The sequence below is a fragment of the Babylonia areolata genome, chromosome 23 (assembly GCF_041734735.1).
Source record: "Babylonia areolata isolate BAREFJ2019XMU chromosome 23, ASM4173473v1, whole genome shotgun sequence".
Taxonomy (NCBI): domain Eukaryota; kingdom Metazoa; phylum Mollusca; class Gastropoda; order Neogastropoda; family Buccinidae; genus Babylonia; species Babylonia areolata.
In genome coordinates this window covers 4,495,806-4,505,805 of record NC_134898.1, presented here as the reverse complement: position 1 = coordinate 4,505,805, position 10,000 = coordinate 4,495,806, and the positions used below count along the sequence as shown (strand labels likewise).

The following is a 10,000-nucleotide window of genomic DNA, read 5'->3' as shown; positions in this document are numbered from 1 at the left end:
GACTTCTCACATTTCATAGCACACGTGGGCGATCGACTGGACTTGAAACTGGTGGAAAGCAGTCCTCCAAGTATGAATGCAAGGAAGATAACTCTGCTCACGTCTCTCACATGCCGCAGCAGATCGGCGCTTCAATGATCAGAGACTGCGCGGTGCTTCCCGGGGTCTTAAATATATTTACGAGTCTATGAGTGCTTCCCCAGTAACTCCCAACCCAGCCTTCGCTTACTTCTCTAACGCTATCAACTGCTGGTTCTGTGCCCCGGCTGTCATCGTGGGTTCTAAAACTATACTTTGGCGTGACTGATCTAACCACTCTAAAAAGAAACACGCACGCGTGTGCATGCTCGCGTGCTCGTGCATTCTCACTCATGAAAGGGTCACACACACACACACACACACACACACACACACACACACACACACAGGGGGAGGGGGAGGGAAGAGAGAGGATCGAGACACTGAGCGAGAGAGAGAGAGACGTCAGAGAGAGTTGTACACCACTCTCTTTCGACAGCTAAAATAATAAAGTTAATTGGTTGCCTTTCGCTGGGTGTGTAACTGATCACTATCTGTAACCAGTTTAAAAAAAAAAACAAACGTATGGAACACATCGTGTGGCTGAGGTGTACTGACGTGCGCGCGCGTGCGTCAGTGGGTGTGTTTGTGTCTGTGTGTAGGTGTTTATGTGCCAGTGCGCGTGTCTGTATGTCATTTTGTGCCGGTGGACATGTGTGTATATGCTCTCTCTCTCTCTCTCTCTCTCTCTCTCTCTCTCCGACTCAAGGACAGACTGGAAGAATTATCGGCCATTCCCAAAATCTTCATCCTTGAATTAAAAACGCTTTTAGTTCCCTCTCTCTCTTCGCGGATATGATAGTAGGTATACACGAACTTATGGAGCGTATGAGCGCATGTGCACGCCTGCGAGCCTGCGTGCGCGCCTGGTGCACGTCAGTGTGTGTGTGTGTGTGTGTGTGTGTGTGTGTGTGTGTGTGTCACGGTGTCTGTGTGCGTGCGCGCGCGCGTGTGTATCGTGTCAGTACACTGTTAAGCGGCGGCGCGCGATTATTATTTTATTTACTTATTTATTTATTTATTACCGTTAAAACTGAAGAGAACTATATACACAGTTTAACGAAACTGTATCTACAACAGACAAAATGAATTGTTCTCAAGGCAATGACCGGAAAGGAACCACTGAACTCTGTCACGCTCGTCAGTACGTGTCACTGACGACAGTTTCAGTTTCATTTTTCAGTTTCAAGAGGGTGCCAAACCATACGGACTCATCGACATACGCAACACCACTCCTGCGTTAAAAAAGAAAAAGAAATTTTATCGTGCTTAAATTTTCAAGACTTTTTAAAAAGCAGATGCCTGACTAAAGAACCTATATATACGCATAAACCCCGGCCGGCGCGCTGGTCACCCATTCACGGAGCCTACCCAAGGTTTGAACCATTCATATAAAATGAAATGAAATAATTAAACAAAGTAAACAACTTGATAAGTAAATACACCGATATAATTATGATAAAAAATAAATAAATAAAAAAACCGAAAGATAAGTGGAAGGTAAATGATTGACTGACGAGAAGATGTTTGTGGACCTGCATAGATACATAGTATCAGCCATGTGACTTTCTTTCTTTCTTTATGTCTGACTGTCTGTATTTATCTATTGATTATATTTATTTATTCATTCATTCATTTATTTATTCATTTATTTATTTTAAGGCAAACCGAAAAAAGGAAGAAAAAAATAAAACTTATTTGTACACGGGCATGTGAGGTCGTTTTTTATTTTATTAAAAAAAAAAAAAAAAAAATCTTTTTAGAAGGCAAACAGCAAACAGAAGAAAGGGAAGAATCCAAAAAGAGGAAGAGTTGAATCACGCCAACAGTGTCAGCCTGTCAACTGTCAAGCGTTACGAATCCTGTTAGTGTTACTCCACACTTCGCCTACCATCACGTTAGTGGAGGAAAAGTATACCGGAAGCAAAACATATCACACCGACGAAGTTTGTATTTGTATTTGTATTTCTTCTTATCACAACAGATTTCTCTGCCGTGAAATTCGGGCTGCTCTCCCCAGAGAGAGCGCGTCGCTACACTACAGCTCCACCTTTTTTTTTTTTTCTTTTTTTTCCCCCTGCGTGAAGTTTTATTTGTTTTTCCTATGCAAGTGGATTTTTCTACAGAATTTTACCAGGAACAACCCTTGCCGCGGGTTGTTTTACGTGCGCTAAGTGCATGCTGCACAATGGACCTCGGTTTATCGTCTCATCAGAATGAATAGCGTCCAGACCACCACTCAAGGTCTAGTGGAAGGGGGAGAAAATATCGGCGGCTGAGCCGTGATTCGAACCAGCGCGCTCAGATTCTCTCGCTTCCTAGGCGGACGCGTAACCTGTCAAGGCCATCACTCCACTTCAACGGCGCAACAGCTGAGTGGTTCAAGCATTTTACTTGGACTTCCAGTTTGTGGATCCAGGGTTCTTCTTCTTCTTCTTCTGCGTTCGTGGGCTGCAACTCCCACGTTCACTCATATGCATACGAGTGGGCTTTTACGTGTATGACCGTTTTTACCCCGCCATGTAGGCAGCCATACTCCGTTTTCGGGGGTGATCCAGGGTTCGAATCCCGGTCACGGGGCCTTCAGGTGGGCTGTAGAGTTGAGTTTACCGACCTATGAGCAAAAATATTCGAGGTTTGGGTCTTGGTTCCGTGAGGGCTGAGTTGTTCCAGGGGCCGCTGTCCTAGCTATAGAGATAAAGGATGGGGATCGATTTTATTCCAATTTCCCAAGTCAGCATGCTGATGTGCAGACCTTTTTGTGTCTGAACCTTTTTCGTGTGTATGTATATGTATATGCGCATGCAGATGGCGATAAAACAAAAAACAAAACAAAAACAGTTACATCCACGAAAACGGATTATGGCTGCCTACACGGCGGGGGTAAAAACGGTCAAGCATGTTCTTTTCATTCATTAAGACGTCTTGCTATAGCGCATATTCTTGAAGCTCATGTATATAGACTCAAATAAAAGCCCACTCGTACATGTATACAAGCGAACAGGAAAGTTGCTGGCAGGAAAAAGAAGAAAGGAAGAAAGAAAGAAAGAAGAAGAAGAACAAGAAGAAGAAGAAAGAACGAAATGAGAAGAAAGAAAGAAAAATGAAGAAGAAAGAAAGAACGAAAGAAAGAAAGATGAACAAGAAAGAAGGAAGGAAGAAAGAAAGAAAGAAAGAAGAAAGAAAGAAAGATGAACAAGAAAGAAGAAAGAAAGAAAGAAAGATGAACAAGAAAGAAAGAAGAAAGAAAGAAAGAAAGAAGAAGAAGAAAGAAAGAAAGATGAACAAGAAAGAAGAAAGAAAGAAAGAAAGAAAGAAAGAAAGAAAGAAAGATGAACAAGAAAGAAGGAAGAAAGAAAGCAAGAAAGAAAGAAGAAAGAAAGAAAGAAAGATGAACAAGAAAGAAGGAAGGAAGAAAGAAAGAAAGAAGAAAGAAAGAAAGAAAGATGAACAAGAAAGAAGGAAGGAAGAAAGAAAGAAAGAAGAAGAAGAAAGAAAGAAAGAAAGATGAACAAGAAAGAAGGAAGGAAAAAAGAAAGAAAGAAAGAAAGAAAGATGAACAAGAAAGAAGGAAGAGAGAAAGAAAGAAAGGAAGAAAGAAGAAGAAGAAGAAGAAAAGAAAGAATGAAAAAAAAAAAAACCCCACCAAAAAACAAAACAAAACAAAACAAAAGAGAAGAAGAGGAAGACGAAGAAGAAGAAACACGTCAGCCTATTATCTCACTCTCTGGCAGGTCCACAGGCAGGCACACACCTCCCACGTGACCTACACCCAGCCAGGTCATGGTAACCTTAATTGTCCTTGACCTTTTCCTCCCATCCCACTGTTGTATCCTACCACCCTCCCCTGCTGCTCCAGTCACCCCCCCAACCCAACTCCCCAACCCCGCCTGACCTACTTTTCTTCTTCTTCTCTCTCTCTCTCTCTCTCTCTCTCTCTCTCTCTCTCTCTCTCTCTCTCTCTCAGTATTACATATTTTCTTGGTTTAAACTGACTGAAGGATTCAGAGAAAAAATATAGTTTTTTTTGTTGTTGTTGTTTTGAAGCTAAAATATATGCATTTATGTTGTTGCCCCCCTTGTCAAAAGACCTTTCTTGGCAATGACAATAAATAACTCCAGTGTGTCCAGTCTCTCTCTCTCTCTCTCTCTCTCTCTCTCTCTCTCTCTTCTCTCAAATCACCTGGTAGGACTCACTTTATTTCCTTCCACCCTTTATTTATTTTATTCACCTTTTTTTTCCTTATAATTATTATTTATTTATTTATTTATTTGTGTAAGCTTATCTATTATTTATTCACCTTTTTTCCCCCCCTTTTTTTTTCCTCAAGGCCTAAGCGCGTTGGGTTACGCTGCTGGTCAGGCATCTGCTTGGCAGATGTGGTGTGTAGCGTATATGGATTTGTCCGAACGCAGTGACGCCTCCTTGAGCAACTGAAACTGAAACTGAAACCTTCCACCCCCTTATTTCCCCTTCCAACCACCTTTTTTTTTTTTTTTTTGTCCTTTAAATTATACTACTACCCAGAGCTGCTCCACCTCATCGTAACCCCCTCTACCCCCCCCCCCCTCCCCCTCCCCACACCCTGCTCCCTCCCCTCACACCGCCCCCATTTTATTTCTCTTCCTCTATCATCATCATGCCAACGGCCATACCACGTTGAAAACACCGGTTCTCGTCCGATCACCGAAGTTAAGCAACGTCGGGCCCGGTTAGTACTTGGATGGGTGACCGCCTGGGAACACCGGGTGCTGTTGGCATTCCTTTTGTGTGTGTGTGTGTGTGTGTTCTCAAGGCCTGACTAAGCGCGTTGGGTTACGCTGCTGGTCAGGCATCTGCTTGGCAGATGTGGTGTAGCGTATATGGTTTTGTCCGAACGCAGTGACGCCTCCTTGAGCTACTGAAACTGAACTGAAACTATCATCATCACCCTGTAGCTCCACCTTCCTACCCTCACCCATAGATATAGTGTTATATATATATATATATATATATATATATATATATATATATATATATATATATATATAAGAAAGTCATTCGGATGAGACGATAAACCGAGGTCCCGTGTGCAGATTGCATTTAGCGCACGTAAAAGAACCCACGGCAACGGCAAAAAATCTGTAGAAAAATCCACTTCAATAGGAAAAACAAATAAAACTGCACGCAGGAAAAAAAAAAAAAGAAAAAAAAGGGGGGGGGGGGGGGGGGGGGGCGTTGTAGTGTAGCAACGCGCTCTCCCTGGGGGGAGAGCAACCCGAAGTTCACACAGAGAAATCTGCTGTGATAAAAAGAAATACAAATATATTTCAGTGCCCCCCCCCCCCCCCCCCCCCACCCCCACCCCCAGGTCCCCCCTACCGCCTCTCCCACTGTCTTCCTTCAAGTGTTGTTTATGTTGTTGTTGTTGTCGTCGTCGTCGTCGTCACGTGTCACACTAATCACTGACCACCATCACAGAGAGAGCTAAGTGGAGCGTCCACACACTTGAACCTGGGTATGACACAATGGGACCAAGGGGTGGTGGTGGTGGTGGTGGTGGTGGAGGTGCAGTGAGGGGGGGGGGGATGGGCTGAATGGAGGAGGGGGAGGGAGGATTAGGTAGTGGGGAGAGGAGAGGAGGGGACACGTGTCCTTGTGTGGTATGTTTGTCAACATCAACAGAGTCGTGCGGGGGGGGGGGGGGGGGGGGGGGGGCGGGGGGGGGACCCCAGTAGTGGATTTACTATGTAGTATAAGTAAAGGCATACATAGCTCACTCACACGTCCGGATCAGTTACACTCGACTCATTGTGTTCCACCACCACCACCACCACTCCACCCAACACGCGCGCTTGACCACCATCATTAGAAGTGACAACAGCCGGACTTGCGCTTGAGTGTGTTTTTTATTTTGTGGGTGAAAGGAGTGGGTGTGTGGGGAGGGGGGTGGGGTGGGGGAACGGAGAGGCCGGGGTAGGGGGGTTGGTAGGCGGAAGTATGGGGTGAGAGGGATAGGTGGGGGGAGGTTCTGTGGGAGGCGGGAGAGAGGTGGTGGGGTCGGAAGAGTAGAAGGTATAGTAACATAGGGGGGAGGTGAGCAGGGAGACGAGAGAAGGGGCGCTTGGTTTAAATAAACTTTAATTATTCAACAATACACATGATTACAATGCATTAAATGAGAAAACAGCATCAACAAGCTTAAAGCTTATACTGTGCTCACAACGTTGCACTTCAATTTTATCATGACGGCAGATGAACCATATTATGACTTGTATGAAATAACATGCATAAATAGTAAGTAATGAAAGGGCGCTTGACATGAGGTGTGGTGGTTTTTGACTCACTTGTGTAAACAAAGTGAGTCTATGTTTTAACCCGGTGTTCGGTTGTCTCTGTGTGTGTGTGTGTGTGTGTGTGTGTGTGTGTGTGTGTGTGTGTGTGTCTGTGTGTGTGTGTCCGTGGTAAACTTTAACATTGACATTTTCTCTGCAAATACTTTGTCAGTTGACACCAAATTTGGCATAAAAATAGGAAAAATTCAGTTCTTTCCAGTCATCTTGTTTAAAACAATATTGCACCTCTGGGATGGGCACAAAAAAAAAAAAGAAAACAAAGAAGCCTAATTATATGCAAACTGCATTTACTGTTATATTTATATTTTTTGTATTCTCTAAACTTGGCACCTTGACCTCTTATTCTGACACAACAACAAGAGGAGTCATTATTATCATTTTTTGTTCAAACAGGAACTTCTTTTGCTAAGCATGGAATTTTTATTTATTTTGCAAACGTTTTGGTGCAGATAGTAAAAAAAGGGAAATTACTCTGTAATTAATGCTAGGGGACTTAATTTATCACAAGTGAGTCTTGAAGGCCTTGCCTCTCTTGTTTTGATTGATGTGGATACTTATATAGCGCCTATCCTCGGTCAGAGACCAAGCTCTAAGCGCTTTACATACACGGGGACATTTGCACCACAGGCTGCCTACCTGGGTAGAGCCGACTGACGGCTGCCACTGGGCGCTCATCATTCGTTTCCTGTGTCATTCAATCAGATTTCAGACGCACACACATACACACTCAGACAGACATGTAACATTTTACGTGTATGACCGGTTTTTGTTTTTTTTATTTACCCCGCCATGTAGGCAGCCATACTCCGTTTTCGGGGGTGTGCATGCTGGGTATATTCTTGTTTCCATAACCCACCGAACGCTGACATGGATTACAGGATCTTTAACGTGTGTATTTGATCTTCTGCGTGCGCATACACACGAAGGGGGTTCAGGCACTAGCAGGTCTGCACATATGTTGACCTGGGAGATCGGAAAAATCTCCACCCTTTACCCACCAGGTGCACCGAGATTCGAACCCAGGACCCTCAGATTGAAAGTCCAGCGCTTTAACCATTCGGCTATTGCACCCGTCAATTGGTGTGGTGTGGTGGGGGACGAACTATTGGGCTGAGCACTGATCTAAAAATAGACGCTTTACTTTTGATCAGTGGAGGCTCCCGCGGAGAGAGGTGGTGGTGGTGTGGGGTGGGGGGGGGGGGGGGGATGAGACAAAAGTGACTGACGAGGTTATACAATGACAAGAGTCCACACACGCGTTGTCATGGGAACGTGATATCACCGAGTCATCAGTGTCATGCGTCACAAATCGGTTCACTTTCCACGGAACGAAGAGAACCAAAGCCAATCTGCTGACGAAGGTAAGATTTAAGAACTGTCCATGTGTGTGCGCAGTTCGTATTTCACTGGTATAGTATGTGTGCACGCGTGAATGAAGCTTGAATGACACAGGAAACGAATGACGAGCACCCAAAGGCTGCTGTCTGTCGGCTCTACCCAGGCGGGGTGTATACGCAGCATGTTTTGCAAATAACTCTGTGTTCGTGGAGCACTTAAGAGTCTGGTCCCTTTCCGAAGGCGCTGTATTAAGAAGAGAGAGAAAAATATCAACTTGAAGGCAGTGTTAAATCCTTCATAAAAATGCTCAGGGAACAATCAATGAGAAAGGTGAGATCATGGTGAATGTTGAATGCTGCAGACCAGGAAACGCGCGCGAGCATGCGCATGCAAGAAAACACACACAGACACACACACACACACACACACACACAAAACCAAAAAAAAACTGGCACACACACACACGCACGCACACGCGGAACGCACACACACACACAAACAAGCTGCATACTCGCACATAGAGAGTACTTGCTCTCTCTCTCTCTCCCCCCTCTCTCTCTCTCCCCCCCCCTCTCTCTCTCTCCGGATCTCTCTCCCCCCCTCCCCCGCCTCTCTCTCTTTCTAGCTCAGCTGCCTCTAAATCGTCTGTGTGTGTGTGTGTGTGTGTATGTGTGTGTGTGTGTGTGTGTGTGTGTGTGTCTGTGTCTGTGTGTCTGTCCGTGTCTCTGTCTGTCTCTCTCTCTTTCTGTCTCTCTGTGCTCAGTATTTTATTACAGTTGATTTGTCCTTTACAACACCGAGACGTGATTATTGTGAGGGCTCAGTCATGGGTATCACTGTGTGACGGAATGCTCTCGCCAAACTGACGTTTCTGTGGTTTTCAACCTCCTAGATCGCACCAAGCCGTGTAAACACACATGCGCGCGCGCGCGCGTACACACACACACACACATACGTATATATATATATATATATATATATATATATATATATATATATATATATATATAAATTTCAGTTTAGATACACAGACACACATACACACACGCGCACACACACTGGCGCGCGCACACACAGACACACATAGAGACACACTGAGACACAAACACACACACACACACACACACACACACACACACACACACACACACATACACACACACACACAAATATACACACATACACACACACATACACACACACAAATATATATATACAAATATTTATATATTAGATACACACACTGACACACACACGCACACACACACACACACAAACAAACAAACAAACAAACACGCACATACATCCACAAGCACGCACGTACGGACTCATGATTGCACAGAATTACATTTAGAATGCCATTAACTGCCACCCTTCCATACACTTTCCCGCACAAAATAGGGAAGCCCTATACATGCTGAAAATCTGGAGAAATGCGTGCGCCACTGATTAAACTCTTTATAAGACTTCCCGTCTACAGAAGAGAGTTATACAGTGCACACACATACAGGCAGAACTGCGGCAGATTCTCAGTGGAACTTGCGGATATGCGGACAGAAAGTAATAGAGAGAGAGAGAGAGAGAGAGAGAGAGAGAGAGAGAGAGAGAGAGAGAGAGAGAGACAGAGACAGAGACCGAGAGAGACGGAGACAGAGACCGAGAGAGAGAGAAAGATAGAGAAACAGATTTGGAGAGAGAGAGAGAGAGAGGGAGAAACAGATACAAAGATACACACACACACACACACTCACACACATACTCACACACACACGCATGCATGCACGCACACATACACGCGCACGGGCCCCCACACCCCTCCTTCCGCCTCACCCTTCGCCCTCCCCCACCCCCACCGTCCCCCCTCCCCCAACCCCACGCACACAAACACACGGACACGGCGTCCCCGCACACACACCTGTCCACACAAACATGATATACATACGCACGTGCACACACACACACACACACACACACACACCACAACACAACACACTCTCGCGCGTCTATTTCGTTTTCAAATCTAAGAGAGAGAACTCTGGACGAGGCCAATGAACGTGCAGCAAGCAAATCCACAACAATGAACTCTATATATACACCTTTCATGTTTCCCAAAACTGACCGCATCTCTGTCATTACGTACAGAGGCACGCTTCATCACTACTCACTTACCAAGGCATTAAACACAGCACGCTGACTTCTCCTTCAGCAAACATCACAATCAACAGTCAGTCTGTCCACACAAATACCA

General features: G+C 44.9%; 1 protein-coding gene and 1 non-coding gene across 12 annotated transcripts in view; one reads left to right on the top strand and one right to left on the bottom strand.

Annotated features, from left to right (window-relative positions):
* The window catches only part of LOC143297920 (dystrophin-like), a 477,394-nt gene that overhangs the window by 333,605 nt on the left and 133,789 nt on the right, over positions 1-10,000 (bottom strand). For 3 of the 11 annotated variants that reach the window (XM_076610499.1, XM_076610501.1, XM_076610503.1), the window contains exon 1: positions 1-227. This exon is cut by the window's left edge. The exons of 7 other annotated variants lie outside the window; for them this stretch is intronic. The gene's annotated coding sequence lies outside the window, so the exon portion shown is untranslated. Of the gene's footprint in view, positions 228-9,921 lie in introns of those variants that run through there. One more of the 11 variants, XM_076610502.1, reaches the window with a different exon arrangement.
* LOC143298380 (5S ribosomal RNA) lies at positions 4,721-4,839 on the top strand. Its single transcript, XR_013057374.1, has one exon. It is a non-coding gene; the product is annotated as a 5S ribosomal RNA (ribosomal RNA).